The 27,781-nt window shown below is 39.9% G+C and overlaps 1 long non-coding RNA gene and 1 pseudogene across 2 annotated transcripts; one reads left to right on the top strand and one right to left on the bottom strand.

The window, feature by feature from the left end:
• Window positions 1-893: 893 nt before the first annotated feature.
• LOC105475669 (uncharacterized) lies at window positions 894-18,463 on the top strand. Of its 2 annotated transcripts, none has more exons than XR_983565.2 (3): window positions 894-1,022; window positions 13,853-14,004; window positions 17,815-18,463. It is a non-coding gene; the product is annotated as an uncharacterized lncRNA (long non-coding RNA). The 2 variants fall into 2 exon arrangements; XR_011621670.1 differs by lacking the exon at window positions 894-1,022 and adding an exon at window positions 12,637-12,776.
• Window positions 18,464-24,878: 6,415 nt separating this feature from the next.
• On the bottom strand, window positions 24,879-26,199 carry LOC105475670 (argininosuccinate synthase pseudogene; annotated as a pseudogene).
• Window positions 26,200-27,781: the final 1,582 nt, after the last annotated feature.

Below are 27,781 nucleotides of genomic sequence, written 5' to 3' on the forward strand. Positions count from 1 at the left end.
AAACAAACAAACCCCTTATTTCCCAGAATCCCTTGTGGCTAGATTTCTGAATGCCAGTCAGTTGCATTCACAGGAAGTAAAGTGGAAGCCATCTTCCTGCTGCTTCACCAGTTTTCTGCTGGCAAGAGGTCATCATGAACATACTGGTTTCCTGTAGCAGCTTCTCAGTGGGAACTGAGAGACAGATGTAGTATTGGTGGCAAGCAACAGCTTCCTGACCCCAGGGATCAAAGTTCCAGTGAAATTCAGTGGATTTCACACCTTCCTGATTGTGGCAGAGCAGGCCCGTGATCCCAATGGGCCAATAGAGAGGTATCATTCCTAGAGGCCCAGTTAAAAGCCTGTGTCTCTAACCTTTCCAGTGATTTCATAAATGGCTAGTTCTCTGTATCCCATTCCTTCTCATATTTTTATCTTTTATTTTTGAAATGGGGTCTCACTATGTGGCCCAGGCTGGTCTCTAACTCTGAGCTCAAGTGAGCTCCTGCCTCCGCCTCCCCAGTAGTAGCTGGGATTAAAGGCATGAGCCACTGCATCTGGTCCATTTTATTTTATTTTATTTTTATTATTTTGTTGAGATGGAGTCTTGCTCTGTCACCCAGGCTGGAGTGCAGTGGTGTGATCTTGGCTCACTGCAAGCTCTGCCTCCTGGGTTCACGCCATTCTCCTGCCTCATCTGAGTAGCTGAGACTACAGGCGCCTGCCACCACACCTAGCTAATTTTTAAATTATGTTTTTTTGTTTTTGTTTAATTTTTAGTAGAGACGGGGGGGTCTCACCGTGTTAGCCAGGATAGTCTCGATCTCCTGACCTTGTGGTGCTCCCACCTATCCTTCCCAAAGTGCTGGGATTACAGGCATGAGCCACCGCGCCTGGCCCCATTCTATTTTAAATAGACAGTTTTTGCTCTCTACAACAAAACATTAGCTGACAAATGAAGGCACAAGAAATATAGACATAAACCCTCTGCGATGAAGGTTATGAAGAGACCAGCGAGGCTCATGTGTTAAGCACTTATGAATGTGAGTAGCACGAGAGACTGAAATTAGTGGTGCCTACTTTGCTGGACTGAATAGTTTTCCATGCCCTTCAAGCAATGGAGGAGACTTTGAAAGTTTTTACTGGGGTGACAGAGTGATGAGACCCTAAAAAACAAACTGTATTTATTTTTGTATCCTTGGTATCTAACAGAGTCCTTGGGATATATTAGCCCTCATTAAGGATTAGATGCAAAATTATGAGAGTATTGCTCTAGGAGCATGAATCTGGTTTTGATGGCAGAGTAAGGAGCAAGAGGAGGCAGAGAGCTCTGGGTGTTATCTAGGCATAAAGTGAAAGAAGGCAGGAGGAGTATGTGAAATATTTGAAGCAAGATTCAACACTCATTAATGACCAGGTCAGTCAGGGTTCAAGAGAAGCAGGACCAATGGGAAATGTATATTAAAAGACTGATTGCAAGGAACTGGCTTACACAATTGTGGGGGTTGGCTAGGCAAGTCTGAAATCCACAGTGCGGGTGGTCAGTAAGAACAGGCGGGACCTCTTGGGCACGGGTGGATGCTGCTATCCACAGGTGGAACTTTTTCTTCTTCAGGGAAGGCTCCGCTCTTAAGGCCTTCCAGCTGACTGAGTCCGGCCCACCCAAGTTACCTAGGATCATCATCTCAATTTAAAGTCAACTGATTTTTACTTTTAATCACATCTACAAAAATAATAATACCTTCACCGCAACACTTAGATGAGAGTTTGATTTGAAAACTAGGGGGTGTAGCCTAGCCAAGTTTACACATCACAAAGACCATCTCAGTGACCAAATGAAAAGAATGAAGTGGCTCATGCCTGTAATCCCAGCACTCTGGGAGGCAGGTGGATCGCCTGAGGTCAGGAGTTCGAGACCAGGCTGGCCAACATGGTGAAACCCTGTCTCTAATTAAAAAAAAAAAAAATATTAGCTGGGCATGGTGGCGGGTGCCAGTAATCCTAGCTACTCAGCAGGCTGAGGCAGGAGAATCGCTCGAACCCGGAAGGCAGAGTTGCAGTGAGCCAAGATCATGCCATTGCACTCTAGCCTGGACAACAAGAGCGAAAATCCATCTCAGAAAACAAACAAACAAAAATGAATAGAAAAGGATAAGCAAGGTGTCAGGCATTGCAGGCCCATCCGCCTTTGAAATATTTACAGCTCTCTCAAGTATTTGAGTTGTTCAACTCTGTGAGATTCTCAGAGGTGATTTCCAGCTGAGATTGCTACTCAGCAGACTAACTTCTCCCTTAAGGTTAAGGCAACCCTACAATATATTATCCACACTGGGACAATATTGAGAATAAAAGCATGTTCTTTAATTATGCCAGGACAGTTCGAGACACATCAGAACATGAGATCCCCTGATTCAGCCCGAGATGCTGTTGGACCATCTTTTAACTCATATATCAATTGTTTTTTTTTAAATACATATGGATACACAATGTACCTCCTGACCACTTTTAATGTCTTAAGGTCGGGGGGCTGTGGTGAGGGGAATGTGGTTAAATCCAGAGCTATATTTGTTTGTTAAAATTTACATGGAGCAATTTTATTGATACTGAAGGATTTTTTTTTAAAAACAAGTGATGTTCTTCTTTAACTGAGCCAATTTGTTACATATGGAAGGATGTTTTGTAAAGAAGGATTTAACGTTTTCATAAACATAAAGAGAATAAAAATGGTGAACAATAACCCTCATACCATCCATTAAAGAGACAGCAGGGTATCATAGTTAGGAGTTTGACGTTGGAGTGAGACTGCCTGGGTTCATATGCCAACTCCTTTGTTATTAATTATGTGAATTTGGATAAGTTGCTTAGTCTCTCTAGGCCTCAGTTTTCCAACCTGTAAGATGAGAATAAAAATCAAGCCCAACTATAATAGGAGCGTTTTGAGGATTCAATGAAACAATGCATGATGAAAATGCTTGGCACCATTCCTGGCACATGATACATTTTCAGTAACTATGAGGCATTATGTTGTAATATAGCTATGCAATCTTTGAGCCAAAATTTCAAATAAGATTTTTTCAGGCAACACAATAAAATGCTATCCATGTGTATTTACTTTATGACCATTACTATTTGGTAGTGTTTTACTTCTGTTTAATGGCATGTCCCTTCAAATTATATTATCCTGATGGCAACGCCATACTGTACATGGAAGTATCTTTCCATATAGCAGACTAACCTCTCCCAGAGCAATGTTAAGCATTATCCACATATTCAAAACCTTTTTCATAAATGTGGCTTTTATCCATGAAGTATAATTATTGAATATAGCTACACCATTTGCAAGCATGATTGTAAAGCAATAAAAATAACGGTGTTGGAATAATTATGTTTTTGAGATTTCTGCTGAGAGCAAAACCAGCAAAGTGATAGCCTTGCTCAACCTTACTAGAAATGATGGGGAATAAAATAGCTTTCCCACTATGCTAGGTAGTTTATGAGACCATCTCTAGATGATTCATTAGTTCTAAAGTGACATAAAAATCAATTAATTTTAATGGTGGATAACAGATTATGGTATTTAATAGTTCATCTAATTTCATGAGGCAAAGTGAATTAGACAATGCAATGTAAATCTAATAAGAATTGTGAGGGCTCATTTGACTATTTGTCAAATGCAAAAATGAATGGGCACATCAGGAATTAGATATAAACTAAAGCATTCTATATAAATTGTGTTTAGTTTTTATACAGAATTAAGCTATAAGCCTTAAGGAACATGAAACATATGGACTCTATTCCCGTTTAACTTGCTCTTAAAACTTATTCATTAAGTGCTTACTATCTAAACTGTGGTATGTCTATTAAGGAAGACAATACAAAATGATACAAGCATTGTCCTCTCACTGTTCTTTTCTTTCTAAAAATAAGTAGAATGATTTGGAAATATTTGTGTTAAAAAGTTCTTCATGAAGGATTATTTATGAACAATTGAATACATAGAGAACAAGGTTCTCACATTCCATTCATCTGTGTGATAAGAATAACCTATTTTCCCTAATAAGTAATTTTTATCATTCTTAAGCCCATTTTAACTCAGACAAGAGGCCACTTCATAGGATTTCGCACCCTTGAGACTTTGGGCAAATAGTCTGCTCCCTCCCCCAAATAACACAATTTACAGCCCAATTTCTATTCCCCAGTAGAACAAAATGTACAGCGGCAACTTCACTAGAAAGTTTGTTTTTAAAATGCTGTTAAACGGTTTCTTTGCAATAGTTTCAGCACTGCAGTAAAGGAATCACCGGGTCACAGATGCCTGGTTTCTATTGATTCTCCTAGTTAATAAAGAGTTAAACAGTAAAGTGTGGTCTTTTATTTTTATTTTATTTTATTTTTTAAAAAGGCATTTTGAAGGTGCTGGAGAGGGAAGGCCTGGTCCTAAGTGGTCATGTGGCTCCCGCCATTCATCTTGGTAGTGACTATCTGTCAAAAGTGGCAAGAGTCCCTGTTAACAGCCCTGACCTGAGCGGTAATGAAGGGAGAGTGCACGGCAAAGTGTCCATTATCAGCAGGTCGGGAGCAGTAAATTGGAGCAGTTTGCTTCAATCTTGCTGCAAGTTGAAATGTAAGATAGGTGGGGATCAGCAAGAGGCAATTTTATCCTATGATCATTTTTGTCAGATCGCATCAGAGTGGCAACTTAGTTCGATGCATGATTTCAATTAACCAAGTCTGGCCGTAATGCTTCCACTGCTGGGGGAAGCTCTTTTCTGAGCCTGGGTTCTTCATTATTTATTATTTAAACCCACCGAAGCACATGCAGGTGAGAAAACCTTCGATGTAAGGAAAAGGGAGAACACATGTAAATAGCAACAGATGCAAACAGACCTCACATCTGCACAGCAAGGATCACAGCGTCCGGGGTGGGCCGGCAGGGGGTTGGGGGGGCGGTTAAAGGCCACCTGGCTTATCTGCAAATTTCTACACTCATAAATCTGTTTTTAATGACCTTCAACTTTGAATTTTTAATGGATTGACTTTCTTGCTGTCTACTCTTTGACAAAAATATTAGCCTTTAGGGTGGCAGTTTTAGGGAGGATCAGGTCACAAAATTCTGTCCTTGTGCTTAGTCAGGTGAAGTTACTCACAAGCACAAGAAAAATCAGGGTGAAGCTGACGCCTGAAGCTTTCACTTTTTTTTTTTTAATTTCTTTTTTGTAAGGCAGAGTCTCACTCTCTCACCCAGGCTGGAGTGCAGTGGCACAATCTTGGATCACTGCAACCTCTGTCCCCAGGTTCAAGCGATTCTCATGAGTCAGCCTCCTGTGTAGCTGGGACTGCAGGTGCGCACCACCACACCCGGCTAATTTTTGTATTTTTAGTAGAGATTTGGTTTCACCATGTTGTCCAGGCTGGTCTCAAACTCCTGGGCTGAAGTGGTCCACCTGCCTTGGCCTCCCAAAGTGCTGAGATTACATGCATGAGCCACTGTGCCTGGTCTGAAGCTTTAACTCTTTAATGCTTGAGAAATGTTCACTTGCTGAATACTTGGTTCAATGTGAATTATGAAAACACCATGAATACTTGGTTCAATGATTCTATAAAAGTGAATGCTTGGTTGAATGGTTCTATAAAATGTATGCATGTGTACATATGCAAGGCCATCTCTGCTTCCGAGGAACTTACAATTCAGGAGGAGAAAGAAGACAAACATGATAACTACAATAAAAGTAGGGAATGCCATCAGAAAGAAACAAAGTTCTGTGGACATTTAGAAAAAGACCACTTTTGGTTGGAGACATCAGGGCAAATATGAATGAGATAAACATATAAGTTGGGTCTTGATAGATGGTTAGGATATTTCCAGGTGAAATTAGAAAGTGACCGTATTCATTTTCTTTGCAGCCTAACAAATTAATGCAAAGTTAGCTATTTACAACACCACCAATGTATTTTCTCACAGCGTCTGTGGATCGGAAATTAGGTTTCCATATCCTCTGCTCAGGATCTCACTAGGCTGAAATGAAGGAGTCAGCTGGGGCCGCAGTCTCATCTGAGGCTTGAGCTCCTCATCTAAACTCACAGGCTGGCTGCAGAATTCAGTTCTTACAGTTATAAGACTCCATCCACACTCATTGATGCCAACTGGGAATTGTTCTCAGCTCCTAGAGGGCACTTGCTGTTCCCTGCCATGTAGTTCACTCCACAACATGGCAGCTTGCTCCTTCAAGTCCAGCAGGAGTAATATCTGACTTTAGGAGGGGCCCCGTCCCTTTTTAGCATTTACCTGATTAGGTCATTCTCACTCAGATGGTCTCCCTTTTGCTTAACTCAGTTGACTGTTAGTAATGGAACCATAGGAGTGACATCTCATCATCTTCACAGGTTCTGCTCACACTCAGGAGTCTATACCAGAAGGTGGGAACTCTGGGGCCCATCTGAGAATTCTGCCTACCATGATGGCATTGCACTGTAGAAAGAACAGCTTTGAGAATAAGGGGTTGGAAGAAGTAGAGGTAAAGTTTGGGAACTGGAAATGTGTCAGAGTTTTCTCAACCAAATGAAAAAAAATGGAGGTGGTTGGAAAATATTGGCTTAGAAATGGATTTTAGATCAAGTCCACGGAGCATCTAGAATTTCAGGGAGAAAAGTCATCAGAGGTTTTTAAATGGTGATAAAAATCACTATCATAATTTTTAGGAAAATGATTCTGGTGTATAGGATAGACTGAAAGAGAAGAAATGTGTTTAGTCGTCTCTCCATTCAAAGATGGATTCTTTGAGGACAGCGTCTTTGCTGCTGCCCACTTATGTAGCCCCAAGTGGAACATAGTAAGCACTCATTACATGTTTATTGAGTAAGTGAATAAAGGTGGGCAGAGCAGATAGGAAAATACTGTCATAGTCTGGGTGAGCAATATCAGGGAGGAACTGGAGAGGCAGCTATGCAGATGGAAAGAGGAAACGTATTGAAAAGGTATTACAGAACTGTAAGCAATAGGCTTTACAGATGCGGAATAGGAAGAAAAGAGAAATCAAAGGTAATGTCAAGATTTATAATGTGGGTTCCTGGGAAATTGAAAAACAATAAAAACAATTATTATTTAGCCATGCGCAGACAAAACCACCAATTATAGTGCTAAACTTTATTTTTGAGGCAGATTTTTTGGTGTTTTGTGGACAGACACAAATTATATTCACTAATAGTATGTATTTTGCAACTGGCCTGTAGTCATTTTATTTTAAAATTAAGCAAAATAATGTCTATGATCTTAATGGCAGATTAACCACATGCATATTCAGCTCCTCTTTTCCCCTAAACCCTGCCAATATAAGAGAAAATACATTTTTAAAGATATTAACTCATATATATAAAAGAATAGGAGCAAAGACAACAGCAGACAAGAGTTTTCAATGTACCTTAGAATGAGTGAAGTCAATGAATGTGTAGCAACCCATTCAGCAGTGATTACCTATGATAAGGTAGCCAATTCCCTGCGGGCCCCGAAAGGGTTAGGCTAAGAAACCCGAGGATCCAGAGAAGATGGGAGTTGGGGGCTAGGTGGGAACCGATGGGTTTAACTGAAAGTCTGTGACATCAATTGGTGCCCAGGGCATCTCTTCCACCCTACCCAAGTCCTCCCAACTGCTGCCTCTCAAGCCTCACGCCTGTCGGGAGAAAGGAGCTGCATGCTTTTAGAAGATAATTTCATCTCTCTGCATTATCTTTTAATTTTTTTTTTTTTTTTTTTTTTGAGACGGAGTCTTGCTCTGTCGCCCGGGCTGGAGTGCAGTGGCCAGATCTCAGCTCACTGCAAGCTCCACCTCCCAGGTTTACGCCATTCTCCTGCCTCAGCCTCCCGTGTAGCTGGGACTACAGGCGCCCGCCACCTCACCCGGCTAGTTTTTTGTATTTTTTAGTAGAGACGGGGTTTCATCGTGTTAGCCAGGATGGTCTCGATCTCCTGACCTCGTGATCCGCCCGTCTCGGCCTCCCAAAGTGCTGGGATTACAGGCTTGAGCCACCGCGCCCGGCCCTGCATTATCTTTTTAAAATCCTGGTCACCTCATTCATTCTCTCTCTCTCTCTCTTTCAACACACACAAACACATACACAGAGTCCTCAATTAACATCACTTTATTCAACATTGTTTTGTTATAACGTTGATAGATTCCTAGCCTGGGCCACAGTGTGTGTGGAGTTTGCACCTGCTCCCCATGTGTGTGTGAGATTTTTCTGGTTCCTCTGGTTTTCTCCCACATCCCAAAGATGTGCGTGTTGGGTGAACTGGCATGTCTACATGGTTCCCATGTGAGTGCATGTGGGCGTATGTGTGAGTGCACCCTGCCATGGGATGGCATCCTGTCCAGGGTTGGTTCCTGCCTTGCGCCCTGAGCTGGAATAACTGGATAAATGTTTATCTTGTGTTTACTAATCTTTCTTACATGTATATCTCACATTTATTTTATTGTTTAATATTAGAAGCATTTTGGTCTTTATTGAGAAGTTTGGTGATTTTTTTGTGACAACAAATACGCCATAGGAACTTAACTCCTGTTTCTATAAATTAGCCTATAGTAAAATTTGTTTCATTATACATCATTTCACTTAAAGTTGTGGTTTCTAAGAATCTATTGACATTAAATGAGGACTATTGTACACACATATATATAAATATATATGCACACACAATTACATATTCACATGCTTGTATAGGTGTGTGTGTGTCTGTCTGTGAAGAATCATCAGAGAGTTAAAAGAAGTATTTGTTCCCACAAAGCAAGAAGAGAATACTATGAAAAAGTAAAAAAGAAAAAGAAAATTTATAATTTAAATCTTGATAATTTAAAATATAAAAATTTTAATTTCAACTGGGAGATAACATGAAAACAGAACCTGCCTGAAATTAGACCAAATAGAAAAAGAAATGGAAGTTTTATAGGAAACTAGAGAAACAATCCAGGAAATCCATATTTAAGTAAGTTTCGGTTCAGAAAAATAAAACAGAGAATTGGAGGAGAGGAAGTTATCAAAAAAAATACAAGAAAAGTTCTCAGAACTGGCAGACAGGTATCTCCAGATTAAAAGGGAACCCTGAGTGTCCAAGAAAAAAAAAATTAAGATCTTTATCTTTACAAAATTTCAGAACATCAGAAACAAGGAAAAGGTTCTAAGAGTTTTCTGGAGAGAAAAACAGGTCAAGTTTGAAAGATTTAAGTTCAGAATAATAGCAGACTTCTAAAGAACAACAAAATCCTGGAAAACAATGGAACACCAACTTCAAGCTTCTGAATAAAATAATTTTTAACCTAGCATTTTTACTTAACCATGATATCAACCAAGTGCAAAAATAAAGTCTCTACAGAAAGGGAAGAAACCAGAGTACATACTTCTCAATCTTTCTTTCATAAGAAGCTTCTTGAGGTTGTGCTTTTATGAAATAAGAAGTTAACCAAATGAGAGAGACATTGTATCAGAAAAGGTAGGATAGGATAATGGGGAAAGATGAAGTGAAGTTTCATTGTGAACCCAGACAGCAGGTGCTCCAGATTGAGCAGAGGCCCAAGGGCTCCTACAGGGTCTCAGGCAGAAGGTAGAAGGGAAATTGAATTGCTGGGTTTTAATAATGCAAAACATCAATAAACATGCAACAACAGTTCTGGAACATTTGAAGAAAATACAACAGATATCTGAAAAGCAAGGCAAAAAAAAAAAAAAATCAAACCCAAGGCTATGATTGTTTTTGTGAAAAAAGAATAACCATGCAAGAAATATTCCATAGAGTGGAATGTTAGATAATTCTTACCTAGCTCAACAGTCTGAGATATTCCATGGTCTTGAAAAATAGAAACAAAAAATTGCTTGTTTACTATGTGCCAGGCACTGTTTTAATCATTTTACATGTATTAATTTAGAATCTATGGTTACCCTATAATATAGATATGTAGTTTTTATTATTAAATTTTACCGATTGGAGAACTGATGCACTATGAGTGAAGCATAGTAAATGAGGGAGTCAAGGGTTAGATCCCAGCAGTTTGGCTCCAGAGCCTACCTTTTTTATATTCTGTACATCTTCTGTATTTCCATAATCACGGTATGGAAGGGATGATGGATTAAAAGTTGGTAAGTAAATCTGTATTTATTTCTGATCTTAGCATTCAATTATTGTGTGACATGGGGCAAATCACGTCACCCCCTCTGACCACAATTTCTGTATTCTCAACCTGAAAAGATCTTGAGCCATTTCTTCTGCTTCTCAGGGATTAAAATCTGTGGGACATGCTTATTGCTCTCTTCATTAAGCTGTAGTCTGGGATTTGCAAGTTTCCCTAGCTGAAGACACTTTGCCACTAACATATCATTCTGGAAAAATATTTTGATGTCAGAAAAGACTGTGATTTTGAACCAACTTAGGATGGAACACGGTATTGGGAGTGCTCAATACTTTGTGAAAAGCAGTTAGCAGTTCACTTTTCTTCTCTGGTGGAGAATGCATACACAATGAAAAAGCAAGGCCAGCATAATTGTGTCTTATTTGATTCTGTCGTTCAAAATCAGAGTTTGATTTAGAACATGCTGTTCCTGGGAGTATGTACGATTGTCCCTATTCTGAGCACAAACCCTGCATGATACTTCTTTAAAAAAACTAATAGGGCCGGGCGCGGTAGCTCACGCCTGTAATCTCAGCACTTTGGGAGGCCGAGGTGGGCGGATCACGAGGTCAGGAAATCGAGACCATCCTGGCTAACACGGTGAAATCCCGTCTCTAGTAAAAATACAAAAAATTAGCCGGGCGCGGTGGTCGGCGCCTGTAGTCCCAGCTACTCCAAAGGCTGAGACAGGAGAATGGCGTGAAGCCGGGAGGCGGAGCTTGCAGTGAGCCGGAGCTTGCAGTGAGCCGAAGCTTGCAGTGAGCCGAGATCGCGCCACTGCACTGCAGCCTGGGCGACAGAGCAAGAGAGTCCGTCTCAAACAACAACAACAACAACAACAACAAAACAAAACAAACAAAAGAAAACTAATATTTGTGCTACATTTGAGCTTTCTCAGGCTTCTGCTTAAATATTAGGAGTAATTTAAACATCTGATTTAAAATATGTATTGTTATGTTCAGAGATAAATAGCTAAATGTTATATGTACATGTATATATTAAAAATAGATATTGTGTAAATATTTGGAAAACGTTAATAAATGACAACCAAGATTATTTTTTAGATAGAAGATTGATAGCTCGCACCAGGAAAGATTAATATAATTAAGCCATTTGGTCATAAAACCTTAGAGTGGAAAACACCTTAAAGTGCTATCCCACCCAGCTTTTTTTTTTTTTTTTTTTTTTTTTTACCAGTGAGTACCCTCACAAAAGCCTTGTGGATGATTATTTTGTCCTTGCTTGAATAATTCCAGAGATTGAGAATTCGCTGGATTTTTAGACAGCCTATTTTATTTTCGGACAGCTTTAATTATTGATAAGTCTTTCGTCTTATATCAAAATATCCCTTCTCATGATATATGTCCACTACTCTTTGCCTGGCCTCTGGAGCAATGCCCAAGAAATCTAATCTTCCTCCACCTGACAGCACTTTGGACAGAGGAAAGTTCCATTTTATGTGACAAAAGCATTCCTGAGACCCCACATATTCAAAACTCATGGAAAATGAGACTAATTCTGATAAAATGGTAGTCGGTCTTGTTTACTGGCTAATGTGGTGCTTCCATGTATCAATAAGGTGAGTACAATTCACTGGCCTACTAGATTTTAACCTATATAATTCTTGATTAATTTTTAATTGTGGAGATTTGCCTTTAGAGAATGAGGAGAATCATTTCAAACTCACTTAGAAAGGAAAGCCCTGTATATGAAGAGAAATGTTATATCATCACAGCTTCTCTTCCCAAAAAACAAACCCACTCAGCATATAAGAACAGTTACAGGCATCATATTAGTCTACCAAAAAGTCCATGGCACCTCCATTTCTAGAGATCTGCAAGAACAAGAAAAATAGCTCTTTGGAGAGATTATTTGATTTGCATATCCAGAAGCTAAGAAATAGACCAGGTGACCCACTGAGATTCCTTAGTGTTGAAGGCATTCTGACTCCTGCTCTCCGAGCCCAGGTTTCTTAGATGTGACCACACTTAACTGTTTCCAGTGGTAGATATAAGACACACCTAACAACATACAGATTTAAAATATCTATGGTGGGCCGAACATGGTAGCTCATGCCTGTAATCCCAGCAGTTTGGGAGGCTGAGGCGGGCAGATCACCTGAGGTCAGGAGTTCAAGACCAGCCTGGTCAACATGGCGAAACCCATCTCTGCTAAGAAAACAAAAATTAGTCGGGCATGGTGGCACACACCTGTAATCCCAGCTACTCAGGAGGCTGAGGCAGGAGAATTGCTTGAACCTGGAAGGCAGAGGTTGCAGTGAGCCGAGATCATGCCACTGCACTTCAGCCTGGGAGATAGATCTAGACTCTGTCTCAAAAACAAAACAAAACAAAAAAGTATGGTGTAGTGGGAGTACCATAGCATATTTTGATATATGTATCTGTGTTCATAATATATAATATCAAATATCCCAAAACTGTCCTAACCTTTCAGCTTTGCATTGGAGCCAATCATTACTTCTGTTGAAAATACATATTTTAATCTACATATTGTTGTAACATATATCATCAAAAATGTTCTCTCACTCATTATCATGAGAACAGCATGGAAGAAACCGCTCCCATGATCCAATTACTTCCACCTAATCCTGCCCTGTACACATGAGGATTATTACAATTCAAGGTGAGATTTGGGTGGGGACACAGAGCAAAATCATATCAGTCAACAATTGTTAAACCTGGGTGATGGATACTTTTGTGTTGGTTATGTTATACTATGTTTATATATATATTTGAAATACCTTAACAATAAGTTATTTAAAAGAAAAAAATAAATGTTTTTAACGTAGGAAATATTTCAAATATATTATTAAGACTCCACTCAAGAAGCAAGTTATAAAACATTATGTGTGCATATAATACCATTTTTAAATTTTTAATATTTGCAGTTGCACATAACTAAAGTTTATAACCATAGTTTTCAATGTTAAACATAGATAATCACAGTTATTGTGAATAGTCCAAAGATTGTTTTAACTCTTTTTTTCTTATCAGCATTTCTGATTTTTTTGTACAATGAACTTGTAGTAGAAATAATCTTTTTCTTTCTTTTTTTTTTTTTGAGAGGATTTTTGCTCTTGTTGCCCAGGCTGGAGTACAATGGCGCCATCTCAACTCACTGCAACCTCCTCCCCCAACCCCGAGTTCAAGTGATTCTCCCGCCTCAGCCTCCCGAGCAGCTGGGACTACAGGCATGTGCCACCATGCTTGGTTAATTTTGCATTTTTAGTAGAGATGGGGTTTCTCCATGTTGGTCAGGCTGGTCTTGAACTCCCGACCTCAGGTGATCCACCTGCCTCAGCCTCCCAAAGTGCTGAGATTACAGGCGTGAGCCACTGTGCCCAGCCTGAAATAATCATTTTTTAATTGACAGGTTTTGGCATCAATATTTATTTTATATCAGTAGTAATGTTTATTGATTTTTTAACCCAAAATGAAATTTACATTCCAAAGTTTCCTTAGAAACTTTCAGAAAACCCCCACCTTATCCTTAAAATGGTTACAAAATGAATGGTCGTCTAATAAGGAGAAAACTTTAAGTTTGCGAACTCCTTGTTGCTTCTGCCACTTTGACATATGCTACTCTAGTTTGGCAGAGCCCAAATTAAGTAGTGCCTTATAAATCAAGATTTCTAAGAGTAGTCTTAGGTAGAATAGAAGTTTTCAAACTCAAGAGACCTTTGCCACTGACCCTTTCAGTGATCATGAGGACACTCTGCGTGGGATGAGCCACCATTTTCTCACCTGGAATAAAACCACGAGATTGGCTCCTTATCTTCTTCAGGTTGACGTTTAGAAGATGTGTCAAATGTGTGTGTGTCGTGAAGTTCAAAATTCTTCAAAAATCAATGGTAAATATTTAATAAATCTTATATATAATCATCTAAAATGAAAATATAGTTTTGAGGGTGGTTTGGGATGATGAAAATGTATGAGAAGGAAGATTATAAAATGTATGACACTCTTTTCAAGATGGACTTGGGTTATCTTATTTCTTCATTAATTCATTTTTGTATGCATTCATTTATCCACGTATCCATTCTTTCACCAATGAATTCCTCATCTATTTAGCAGATATTTATCGAGATATTACTATGTACCAGGCTTCAGCATGGGGATCAAGAGGGGGCATTAAGGCCAGGGAAATTGGCAGAGCCTGAATTAAGTAGTGCCTTTTAAACCATGTTAGAGATTTTATTCTTATCCTAAAAGCAATGGGCAGTCATTTAAGAGTTTTAAACAAGGATATTTTATTATCAGAATTAAATTGCTATATAGAGGATTGGAATCAGATAAGAGTGGATGCAGGAAAAACTAGAGGCATTGTAGTAGTCCAATTGAGAAATGATGATTGTTTGGACTAAAATAGTGACTATTGAGATGGAGAGAAGTAGATAGACTTGAATGCTATTTAGAACTCAGACATTTATTAAGCGAGTTGGATAAGTAAGAAGGAATATAGAGGGATGGATCGTTAAGTCCTCAGCAGAGCAACTGGGAAGCTGTATGCTTTTTACTAGGATGAGGAGGGATAAGAGGAGTTTGAAGAGAAAACCCTGAGCTGTGTTTTAGACTCGATGTGCTTGAGATGCTTGTGAGACATCCAGAAAAGAATGTCAGGTACAAAGTTTGCCCTATGGCTCAGAAAAAGACTGGACTAGAGGTAAAACTTAGGACATCACGGACATACAGGTCCCATGTGAAAACACAAAATTAGATAAGCTCACCTAATGTGTGGGAGTGAAGGATAAGAAGCTACGTGATGTAAATCCAGGACAGAGGCCTGAGTAGCTCTAATATTTCTAGTTCAGGGAGTAGAAGAAGAGTTCCAAAGAGAAACCCATCAGGAATCATCAGAGATTTAGTTGAAAGCTAGGAAAGGGTTGGGTTTGGTGGCTCACACCTATAATCCTTGTGCCTTGGGAGGCTGAGGCAGGAGGATCATTTGAGCCCATGAGTTTGAGTCTGCAGTGAGCTATGATTGTGCCACTGACCTCCAGCCTGGGCAACAGAGCGAGACCCCAACTCTCGGTGGCTCACACCTGTAATCCCAGCACTTTGAGAGAACAAGGTGGGTGGATCATGAGGTAGGAGTTCGAGACCAGCCTGACCAACATGGTGAAACCTCCTCTCTACTAAAAATACAAAAATTAGCCACCATGGTGGCACTTCCCTGTAATCCCAGCTACTTGGGAGGCTGAGGCAGGAGAATCGCTTGAACCTAGGAGGTGGATGTTGCAGTGAGCCGGGATCACGCCATTGCACTGCAGCCTGGGCGACAGAATGAGACTCTGTCTCAAAAAAAGAAAAAAGAAAAAAAAAGAGCTTTTTTTTTTCTTTTAAAGAAAGAAAACTAGGGGAATATGGGACTACGAAGGCAGAGAAAGAGAGAATCACTCACTATTTAAAAAGCTGACAAGATGTCACAAGAGAGGAGGATGGAAAATAGTCTGTGAGCTGGGCGTGGTGGCTCACATCTGTAATCCCAGCACTTTGGGAGGCTAAGGCAGATGGATCACTTGAGGTCAGGAGTTCAAGACCAGCCTGGCCAACATGGCGAAACCCCGTCTCTCCTAAAAATACAAAAATTAGCCGGGCATGGTGATTCACGCCTGTAGTCCCAGCTACTAGGGAGGGTGAGGCACCAGAGTCGCTTGAACCCGGGAGGCAGAAGTTTCAGTGAGCCAAGATGGTGCCACTGCACAGCACTCCAGCCTGGGTGAAAGAGCAAGACCCTGTTCCCCAACCCCCCACACCCCCAAACCCCCACCTCCCAAAAAAAGGAGAAAAAGAAAATTACAAGGTGAGACCTGGAGAAAGCTTTTAAGGTCTGGGTGGGCTTTTATAATTCGGATGAGATGCGAGCATGTGCTGAGGGCAGGAGTCCTTTAGAGAGAGAAAGGTTGAAAATTCCTTGCAGGGGGAGGGCAAGTGAGACCAGGAGAGTAACCAACGATGTGACGTCTGTGAGACAAGGGAAGGACGGTGCACTGAAGCACATCTCAACTCACTGACCTTTGAAAGGAGGAGGAAGAAAGGAGGGCTTAGGGTTACACATGGTGGTAAAAGGTAAGGAAGTTCCGTTTTGGCAACTTCTCTTTTTAAAAAGGAAACTTAACAGTGACAGTCTTTTTTCTTTATTTATTTTCTACTTTTTTTTTTTGAAACAGTTTCACTCTGTCACCCAGGCTGGAGTGCAATGGTGCGATCTTGGCGCATTGAATCCTCCGCCTCCCTGGTTCAAGTGATTCTCCGGCCTCAGCCTCCCAAGTAGCTGGGATTACAGGCCCCCAACCCCACCACACCCGGCTAATTTTTTTTTGTATTTTTAGTAGAGATGGAGTTTCACCATATTGGCGAGGCTGGTCTCGAACTCCTGACCTCAGGTGTTCTGCCCTCCTCTGCCTCCTGAAGTGCTGGGATTACAGGCATGAGCCACCGCACCCAGCCTGACAGGCTTTTATATATAGGCAGAGGACATATTGCCTCCTCCAACACGTACAGAATCACACATACTCAAGGTCATAAAAAAGAAGAAGGGGAGAATAATTAGTTTATTTCATGAGGAACCAAAATAACAATAGCAATAGGAATAACTATGACTGCTTTGGTACTAAATTCCATTCCTTAAAGTCCATGCTAGAAACTCAATTAAAATAAAGGGTTTGCCTAAAATTAGTTGCAAACAAGCCTTTAAAAATTAGACAAAGAAATGAAGTTGATTACTTATTTCCTGTCCTGAGATATGGCTAGAAGAGGATGAGCTGTATAGCTAATGTGGAAAGTAAAACTTTTCAATTGTGTTTCCTTTGCATTCTTTGAAATGATGTGTAAATCAGAACCAACTGGATTAAACAGGTGACGCTTAGCATTTGAATACAATGATTAATGGTACCTACACAGCAATTTATGAGAAATTGCTATTGAGCTCAGATATTATCAAGACCAGTTTTACCAAGCACTATAGTTTAATACATGTGTTAAGATATACCTTTTTTAAAAAATAAAAAACAAATTTACATTACTTATTTTTCTCTACATTATCAACGTTAGTAGACAGACTCTTCTGGCCAAACTGGTAGGAGACATTATCTCAGTTGCGCCTATATGATACAGTGTCTTACAGTGTCACAGCGTTTTATAGCATCACAGTGGAAGGGAAAAAGGATTAAAAGTGTTTAAAATTAAGAAATTCACACACTATTTATACAGACTCATGATTATTATCTTTGGTTTGCCCAATTCAAAATTCAAAGACGGTATATATGTGTATTTATTTTGAATTACAAAAAAATAAAATCATAGAAACCTCAATGGAAGTACAGAATTTAAAATAACTAAATATAGCTTTGGCATTGCTGTGTTTCTATACTGATTTTTAAAAATCTGGTACTAGTTTTTCTTTTTGCTTTATGCCCTTTAAAGAACTCAGATTCATAATATACAAAGAAGTATATTTGATATATAGAGCAGAGCCATAAACCGTATTTTATGCATAACAGTGATTAAATGCACAGTTGATATATTTCACTAAGATGGAAACCATGTCGAAAGGCTTACATTTTGATAACTTTCCTTTTGGGGGGTATTTCTAAATTATTTAAGTTGAAGAATAAAATGACTTGTTTGTGAATTTACATGCTCTTTTTAATCATCTTTAGGTAATGCTGATATGGCAAAGACGCTAAATTACAGGAGCAGTGGGAAGCTACTGAGTAAAAAGCGCAGAATCGTTTCATATATGAGCCCATGAGGAATATTCTGTTCAAGGAATGGAGACATAAGAAAATTACCTAACTCATGAACCACACATTAAGAACGTAGTCAGCTGTTGTAAATGCGTGTCCAACAACAAACCATTATGTATCTTTGGTTTAATTATATGTGTTTATTACACACCTGTACCGGAGAGTAAAGGCTGCTATTTGCATTACTTGTGGTTTTCTCTATCAAAACAGCATTAGCATTATGAAGCTTATCAAGGTTATGTATAATTTACCTGGCTTGAGTAAGTCCCTTTATTTTGTGCACAATCGCAACATGATTAGGGAGAAAAATTAGGAAATGTTTCAAACATTTTAGAAATAATTTCTAAATTTAGAAATATAGTGAATTTCACATTTCTAGACAAATATCATCAAATTGCTAAGCCTCTGTAAATCAGCCTATGTTTAGAAAGAGAGTAAAAAGTTAGATGAAATTCAACACTTAATTTTTTTCCCCAGAGTTTCATCTTAAAGAGCATTAGTTATAATGATGCTGATGGTGTTATTAACAGAGTACTTATGAATATGGAAAAATGTCAGACTTCCAAATAATTTGTGATATACTATTTTTACAAGTCACACTAAATAAACAATCTAGATAAAATTGTTTTGTATGTTTGAGAGCATTTACTGATTACATGGAAGCATTAAAACATTATGGGGAAGAGTACATTTTAAAAGCAAAAATATCTATGTATCAAACACAACCTCAGAAGATCGTTAAGTGGCTCAATAGAAAACTTTTATGAAGCAATTCATTTATATACATCATCAAAACTTGTTACTTTTACAGATTAGAGTTCCCTAATGATTTTGATATATACTTATTTTTAAAGCATCCAACAGTCATTAGTTACCATCCTTTAATTTCATGCTTGTCTATGCTTAACAAGTTCTCTCTTTACTCCCATCTTCCTTCCTTTAAAGGGGGAAAAGTGAGGTTATATAATAAGGAAGACAACACATGTCCTGATGAACATACTGCTATTATTATAATGAAAATAATTTCAGAAGAACAAACAACAAATGGTACCCAATGTCCAGAGAAAATTAAAATTCTATTTGGGATTCCCATAGGATCTAATACCAATCCCACAGATGAAGTTTGATAGTTTATCATGAAGACAAAAGCTTAGGAAAATAAGGGGCTTGAATCCATGAAAAATATAATAATAACAAAAGGAAAAGGACTAAATAATATTATTAATTTATAGTAGACATCAGCAAGGAGCAACTGGTGGCATGGAAAAAGGTAGTAATTTCAGTAGATGTCTCATAATATGAAACAAGAATTATATTTTTTACAACCACACAAAAACTACAAGTAAAACTCTAGAAATACAAACAAGTTTTTAGAACTATTAAGTGTCTAGTAATTTTTTTCTTAGAACAAAGCATAGGACCAAATATAAAGATAAAACAAAATTTTTTCAGCTCATGCTTAAAATACCATATTTTAAAGCTTCTATAACACATTCATTCACAAAATCAAAGACATTAAAATAAACTGGTCACCTTTTTATATCACATTATAAGTTCCCAACTAATTTTGCCTCATTTTATTACTATTTAGATAGAGATTATTATTCTATAGTAACATATTTTTAAAATGTTTTCCAACTCATTTTATTTAAAAAGAATTATTTTTGATCAACAATTGCAGCAATTTTTTTTCTAAAGAATTGCCTTTACAATGAAACCATCCAAGATGACTAAAACAATGAGGTAATTTTTTAGAATGTAGATTATCTCCACAATGTCTATTATATATTTTTGCAAGTCAGCAAATTATTTCATCTTCCTCTCCCTAGTATGGAAATTTAATCTAGGTATTTATTTCATTTTCGGTAACCTATTTGAAGAAAGACTAACTACCCTTCAGTATACAGGATTACATTATGCATTCAAAACTGATACTATAAATTATACAATCTAACAAAAAATTATTAATGGTTTATGGGGTGGGGGGAGGACAACCAGGAAACCTCAACTGCCAGCAATAGAATGTAATAGTTCTCCATTTCTCCTTAGTGAAAGGAAAGGAGCCCAGAGCATTTGTGTTTCAACATTGCATCCACTCTTTCACACAGCGCTGTTTAAGACAAGGCGCAGTAAGGCCCCCAGATAGACTTCAGGTCTACACCACAGACCACCCTTAAACATCAGTCAACATATACTCTTAAGCTACAGCTGGGTACTTTTATTCATTTTAATATGCAATTCATGACAGTAGAACACGGAGAAACTTGTTATTCTACTGTATTATAATGGTGGTCGAATCTGCCAGCTATTTTCTTTTGCTACTGTTACTAGTGCTTCCCTCCAATTGGAGTATTTTTTTCTTTCTTTCCTTTTTTTTTTTTTAAATTATTTTCCTTTCCTTTTCTTTTCTTTTCTAAAGAGATGGGGACTCAGTAGGTTGCCCAGGCCGGAGTGCAGTGGTTATTCACAGATGCCACCCCTCTACTTATCAGCATGGGAGCTTTGACCTGCTTCATTTCCAGACTGGACCAGTTCACCCCTCTTTAGGCAACCTGGTGGCCCCCTGCTCTGGGGAGGTCACCATAATGGTGAACTTAGTGCCGACCCCTGATGGGCATAGTGCCCTACAGCCTCTAATTCCTAGGCCCAAGTGATCCTCCCACCTCAGCCTCCCTAGTAGCCAGGACTACAGGTGTGACACTGCTCCCAGTAAATGGAGTATTTTATGATTGTTAAAATCACCGGATGTAGATTCTAAGCCTTTTTTGACCATTTTTAAATCAATTAGAGAAGGGATCTTGTAAGCTGCAGTGAATCCTTCTGAAAGTCTGTGTTGCAGAGAATGAATGCCTCCACAAGATGCAGTACACTGGGGAGGACCCTGGCTAAGGCCACTCACAGCCATCCCAGGTCGACAGGGAAGTTCCAGGTGGACACCAGGAACTTGTTGGGTCATCCACTCATACATGTGATTTTTCCTCCCACTTTTCTACACCAGGAGTCTAGATTCAAACTGCTGATTAGGTGTTTTGTAGAAATAGTACAACAAAGAGAATTAAGTCTACTACAGCAGGCTTACGGTTTAGGCTGGGTATCAGGATTTCAGATGGAGGCACGAGAAGCAAAGCTATTCAGGAGCAGATCCACTCAGAGAACATAGACTCTCCCTCCCTTTACTTACATCATATCCCTTCGTAATGACAGTTATCATAATGCAGCAGTTCATCTCAAAAAATATAAATCTGGGGGCAAATGTAATTAAATGCACAGAATTTTATTTTATAGAAAAATTTAATTTTATAAAAAATTATATGTGGAAAATTAAGTACAGATTAATACAAACTTTTCTGTAATTTATTGGATTTGTGTTCACGATTATACTACATCCCAAAGTCTCAGAAAACCAAACTTTCTCTTAAAGCATCCTAACTAAAGGAAAACTGAAGCTTATCATATCCTACTCTGTAAATAAGCTCCATTCCAATTCTATTAAAATTACAGAATAACTCGTATTTGTTTTGCTCTGTTGTTTTGTGCACAGCAGTATTTCCTATGCTAAAAATGAAAAGCTCATCCACTACAGGATACTCTTATCTGTGTTTTCATCCTTAAATTAATACATTAATACATCCTTAATACATGAAGACAACATTCTTAGGACTCATGAATCTGTTATCTGTCCCTTCTATTGCCTAGATTTAATTTGATGTTGGTCTAGGGTCTTTCCACAGTGTGCTAAAAGAAAGGATTTGTCTTGTTTTGTTTGTTTCATTCTGGATATTATTCAATATTTCCGGTGTGGATTGGGGAATTGAAGCTAGGATCCATGTAATATAAATGAAAATAAAACTGCTTTGCAATTTTGTTTTTCTATGATGATGCTAGTTATGAATGATATAAATTATTATATATGGGATCATAAGATATGCAGTGTAGCAGGTTGAATTGTGTTTCCACAAAAGATACTTTCAAGTCAGAATTCACAGTACCTGTGAATGCGGCCTTATTTATAAACAGGGTCTTTACAGATGTAAACAGGTGAAGACGAGGTCAGAGTGGATTAGGGCAGGCCCTAAACCTGATGACTGGTGTCTTTATAAGAAAAGGGGAAGGAGATTGTGGGCAGAGACATAGAGGACACCACACACAGGAAAGATGGCCACGTGACAATGGAGGCAATGATGGGAGTGAGGTGATGCAGCTACAAACCAGGGAACTATAAACCAAGAGACTGTAAACCAAGGATTGCTACCAACCACCAGAAACTCAGAGAAAGGCATGGGACCAGTTCTCGCCTCTCAGTGTCCAGAAGGAATCCATCCTGAAGACATCTTGCTTTTGGACTTCTGGCCTCCTGAACCGTGAAAGAATGAATTTTCTGTTGAAACCCACCCAGTTTGTGGTCATTTATTATGACAGCCCTAAGAAACTAATACATGCAGTATACATAGATTTGTAAAAATAACCACACCTCAAATTGCTTTCTGCATAAGGGCCAGTGTTAGCCAGGACTTCCCCATTCTCCAGAGACATAGGTGAGAAACTTCCACTTGGGAGAATTCCTTTTGATTACCAAAAGTCTAAGGACATTGACTTACCTTTCCTCATGATATGCTTTTTATTTATCCTCATTGTCATCTAAAATTACAGCTTGAAAGAAAATGATTATGTTGAAAACTAGAAGCAAGAATTGCTCACTGTGGAACTTGGGTTTTGCAGAAAAACACTCATCTCATGATGGAGGCTGTGACTTTTCCATCTCCAGTTGCCTCCAGACTAATTTCCATTGTAAATGAGAGAATTTTTCTATTAAAAATGAGCATGTCAATCATTCAATAACATAAGTCAATTAGAAATCTTAAAGGCACAGGCCGGGCGCGGTGGCTCAAGCCTGTAATCCCAGCACTTTGGGAGGCCGAGACGGGCGGATCACGAGGTCAGGAGATCGAGACCATCCTGGCTGACACGGTGAAACCCCGTCTCTACTAAAAAATACAAAAAAAACCTAGCCGGGCGAGGTGGCGGGCGCCTGTAGTCCCAGCTACTCGGGAGGCTGAGGCAGGAGAATGGTCTAAACCCGGGAGGCGGAGCTTGCAGTGAGCTGAGATCCGGCCACTGCACTCCAGCCTGGGTGGCAGAGCTAGACTCCATCTCAAAAAAAAAAAAAAAAAAAAAAAAAAAAAAAAAAGAAATCTTAAAGGCACACACATGGAGGAAGAAAAAAAAAATACCTGACAGTATATATACCAAAATGTTAATAGAATTAAGAGTTCCCAATTTTCTTTTTGGTCGTACAAATTCCCTAATTTTATTACACTGAGTATAAATTGCTTGTGTAATACTTTAAAAAAAGAAAAACTAGTAGGGAGTTGCCTAGTACATGGCATGAAATTTGCATTTTTCCTAGGCCAGATGTTTCCCTTACCTTATCACGGTACCAGGAAAAATAAGGCAACAGACATCCACGGGCTCCTTGCCTTGGAATTTTTTTCCCTAGGCATGTGCACACACACAAACACACACACACATCCAACAAATAGAGGAATGTTAGCTTTATCAGCAATGAGATGTAAAGGAGACATAAATCATGGATGTATCTGACATTTAACCAATTTAGATTCCTTTCACACAACTTTCAATTTCAAGCGTGTCCTTTGATTCTCCATTTAGAGAAAACAACCCCGTCTGCTGATCAGAGGATGTCTAACCAGGACTGCCCCACCCCACAGCTCCTGAAAACACATTTGGTCACAATGGAGTGTGATGTGAAAATGCAGTGAACAGCGCAAGGACCCACATGTGGCAGTGCTGCATTTAACCCTACTTTCTAGGGTGGTAAGGAGTCTAGAGCATTAAAAAAATAGAAAAAAAAATCTTGTATTATGGCATTACCAGTTTTAAAAGTCATTAGTATTTCTAGGCTTCCCATTAATGTTGGGGCAAATAATACAGTTGAAAGGACCTACAAGGTCCTGTATGCCCAGACCTCCTTTGCCAGCCACATCCCCACCATGCTCACTCACTCTCCACACACCAGGCCTCACTCAGGCCCCCGAATGTGCTGCGATCCTTCCTGCCATCAGGCATTTGCATATATTGTCTCCTTTTCCTGCATTCTCCTCCTCTCCATCTCCTTAACTAAATAATTCCAACTTATACTTTAGATTTCAGCTGAGTCTTTGTTTCCGCAAAGTAACCATCCTTTACACTTCAGGCTATATCAACCACTCACTTCTTATGCTCTCACAGTACTCCTCTCCTCCCTAGCACCAAGCCAGGAGGGAATTTTACATTTATTAGTATGTTTGGGTTTTTTCGTTAATGCCTATTGCTATATCCAGGATATAAGTTTTATGAGGGCAGAGATAAAGCTGATTTATTTGGATTGCTTTTCCCCACCACTGAATCCCCTTTACTTGGAGAGTGCCTGGCACATAGTAGGCTCTAAATAAATATTTATTGGATAAACATATGGATGAACGAATTAGAAATACAAACTTTAAAAATTCTTCAAATTTGTCAGTTCTGGAGAAACGTCTTGAAGTCCAGTAGACATGCAACTGTGCACTCACTTAGACCAAGCTGGAAGAACTTGGAAAGCAATAGAGTTCAGTGACCACACCCAAACCAATGCTTAACCATAGTAACACCAGCTGTTTTTTTAGGTACTACTGGCTGTTATTGCTCATACTCCTAAGGAATTTTTCCACCATTTTTTTCTTTATATGTGCATGGTAACTTACATTTGTATTATTCAATAGAGTTACAAGCGGGGTATATTCATGGTTAGAAGGTGAGGGCCCGATCCCTAAGTTTATATGCAATTTTTTTCTTTTAATTGTCATTTTATAGCTCCCCATCGCAGCTGCCCCCCAACCCTTTCCTTTGATGACTAGGTTTGCCAGCTTCATACATGTTGCTGCAAAGGGGAACAAAGCTGGGGCCTGGCAGCCCCACTACACTGCCTGCAGGGGAGAACAAGTCACAATTACAAATCATCACAACAATTAGCACCTGTACTTGGGGGATCTGCAAATTGAGGAGGCCCCAGCTCCTCACTGTACAGAGGTCTATTTGGCAGTGACCTTGCTCTGGCGATGATGATATTCCTTCAGCCTGAGGGAATTGATGTTGATGAAACCGGTGGCATCAATTGGTTCATAATCACCATGCACGTTCATGCTCACCAGGTCCTCGTTGTAGAGAGACAGTGGAGACTCCCAGCCGAGCATGTACACCTGGCCCTTGAAGAGGGACACCTGTACTTTCCCTTCCACTCGCTCTTGAGGCTTGGCGATGGAGTGGCGGACAAATTCACACTCAGGGTTGCGCCAGAAACCAATATACACCAGCTCAGCATATTTCAAGCCCAGGCCTTGTTTGATTTGGCGCACTTTCCAGTCCATGATGAGGGCCTCGGTGTCTAAATGAGCGTGGTAAAGGATGGTGCCTGCTGGGGTATCGTAGATACCTCGGGACTTCATTCCAAGGATGCGGTTCTCCACGATGTCAATACGGCCCACGCCATGTTTTCACGTGACTTCATTCAGGTACATGAAGAGCGCCAAGGGGGTCTGGTGGGTGGTGCCATCCTTGACGTTGGTAACTTTCAAGAGGACCCCTTTTTTGAACTCGATCTCGAGAATGTCAGGGGTGTTGGGGGGCTTTAGCTTGTCCGAGGTCTTCGTGTAGAGACCTGGAGGCGCTTGGTTCTTGGGGGTCCTCTAGGATTCCAGCTTCGTAGCTGATGTGCATGAGGTTCTCGTCCATGCTCCACGGGTTCTTGGGAGTGACTGGGATGGGAATCCCGTGGTGCTTTGTGTATTCCATCAGGTCACTGCAGCCCTTGAACTGGTTGTAGAATTCGGGCATCCTCCAGGGAGCAATGACCTTTATGTGGGACGCCAGCGAGTAACAGGTGAGCTCACACCAGACCTGATCGTTCCCCTTTCCTGGGGCGCCGTGAGACACATACTTGGCCCCCTCCCGCTGGGCGATTTCCACTTGTTTGCGGGCAATGCAGGGCCTGGTGAGAGAGATGCCCAGGAGGTAGCGGTCCTCATACAGTGCGCTGGACTGGATGGCCGGCCAGATGAACTCCTCCACAAACTCCCTGCTGACATCCTCAATGAACACCTTTTTGGTCCCAAGCTTCGGTGCTGCCTTCCTGGCTTCCTCAAAGTCTTCCTTGGCCAGGTAGGCAACGACGTCATAGCCTTGTTCCTTCAGCCGCGCGAGGATGCACGAGGTGTCCAGGCCGCCACTGTAGGCCAGAACCACTGAGCCTTTGCTGGACATAGCGTCTGGGATTGGAGGCGCCAGTTCCCGGCATCTGGAATCTGTCTTCACGGTGCAGTGAACCACTGGGGCCCAGGCAGCGGTGGCAGGCGACAGAGCAGGGCTATATGCAATATTTTTTGCCTGCCAACTATTCTCTGATACCGTGGCCAAGCCTCCCAAGATGGTGGCTTTCCAGGCTCACCTAGTAAATAGGGTTTCTAGGCTCAATTAGCCATGCCACTTAGTAAAACTTTACAGAAAATATTTCCTTCTGACGGATACAATGAGGCAAAGAAGCTGAAAACAGTTCGAGAATTTTATTCTCTCTTCATCCCTTATCAGTTGCAAAGCCAGTGTTCCTGAAACCTTTCCCTATCCTCTGCCAGGAAGTGGGATTTTTCAGCTGTATGGGAGAGTCACAGGCATCAAAGCTCATGTAGGACACTGGACCATGTTGCTGAGTCCCAAAGGATTTTGCTCAAGACCTATAGTGAAGTCCCTGCTGTCACCACTAGATAATCTAGGAAACAATTTTCTCATCTCTCTTTTTGTTCACCTCAAGGTAGAAATAAAGGCCATGGTGACAGCCGTATACAATGTTCTTATGCCTCACGTGAAACATGGTTGAGTAAGTGTCTGTCTATTCTTTTATATAAATATAAAAGGCAAAATTGTGTGATTTCAGGAAGAAGGGGGGCTTTTATTAGGGTGTTTAATGATGTTACACATTCTCTCATATTGCAACCAGATAAATCCTTTCATAGAGGAACCCTTGGGATACTCTCCTTGAGATACTCACAATCTGTTTATTGTATACACTTCCTCCAGGAAGGAAAATTATTATATCGTAGTGTCAGGGAGTGAGGTTGCATGTGGGATGTTTCTTCAAAGTTCTCCCATAACATAGAGCCAACCAACTTTACCTTCAGTTGCATTTCTCTTTTTCAATTTAATGCTCATTGTAATTGCAGCCACTCAGTGGCCTTCCACTTTCATTCTCTGAAGATTGCTCACTGTTAATACCACTGCAGGCCAGCTCTATGCAGAATTGTGATAAGGAAGACTTTTTTTTTGCTTCACTTACTTTATTTTATTTTAGATTCAGGGAGTACATGTGCAGGTTTGTTATATGGAAATACTGTGTAATGATGAGGTTTAGGCTTGTCGTGAACCCATCACCCAAATAGTGAACACTGTATTCAGTAGATAGTTTTCACCCATTATCCCCTTCCCACCTTTCTCTCTTTTGGAGTCGTTACTGTCTATTATCTCCATCTTCATGTTCATGTGTACCCATTATTTTGCTCCCACTTTTAAGTGAGAACATGTGGTATTTGATTTTCTGTTTCTGAGCCATTTTATTTAGGATAATTACTTCCAGCTCCATCCATGTTTCTGCAAAGGACAAGATTTCATTATTTTTATGGCTGCATAGTATTCCATATGTATATGTGCCACATTTTCTTTATCCAATCAACTGTTGATGGACACTTAGGTTTTGAATCTATGTCTTTGTGAATAGTACTGCAATAAACATATGAGTGTAGGTGTCTTTTAAGCATCCCCTTCTCTCTGTGTCTTCATCAACATCTGTTATTTT

The sequence above is a fragment of the Macaca nemestrina genome, chromosome 4 (genome assembly GCF_043159975.1).
Source record: "Macaca nemestrina isolate mMacNem1 chromosome 4, mMacNem.hap1, whole genome shotgun sequence".
Lineage (NCBI taxonomy): Eukaryota > Metazoa > Chordata > Mammalia > Primates > Cercopithecidae > Macaca > Macaca nemestrina.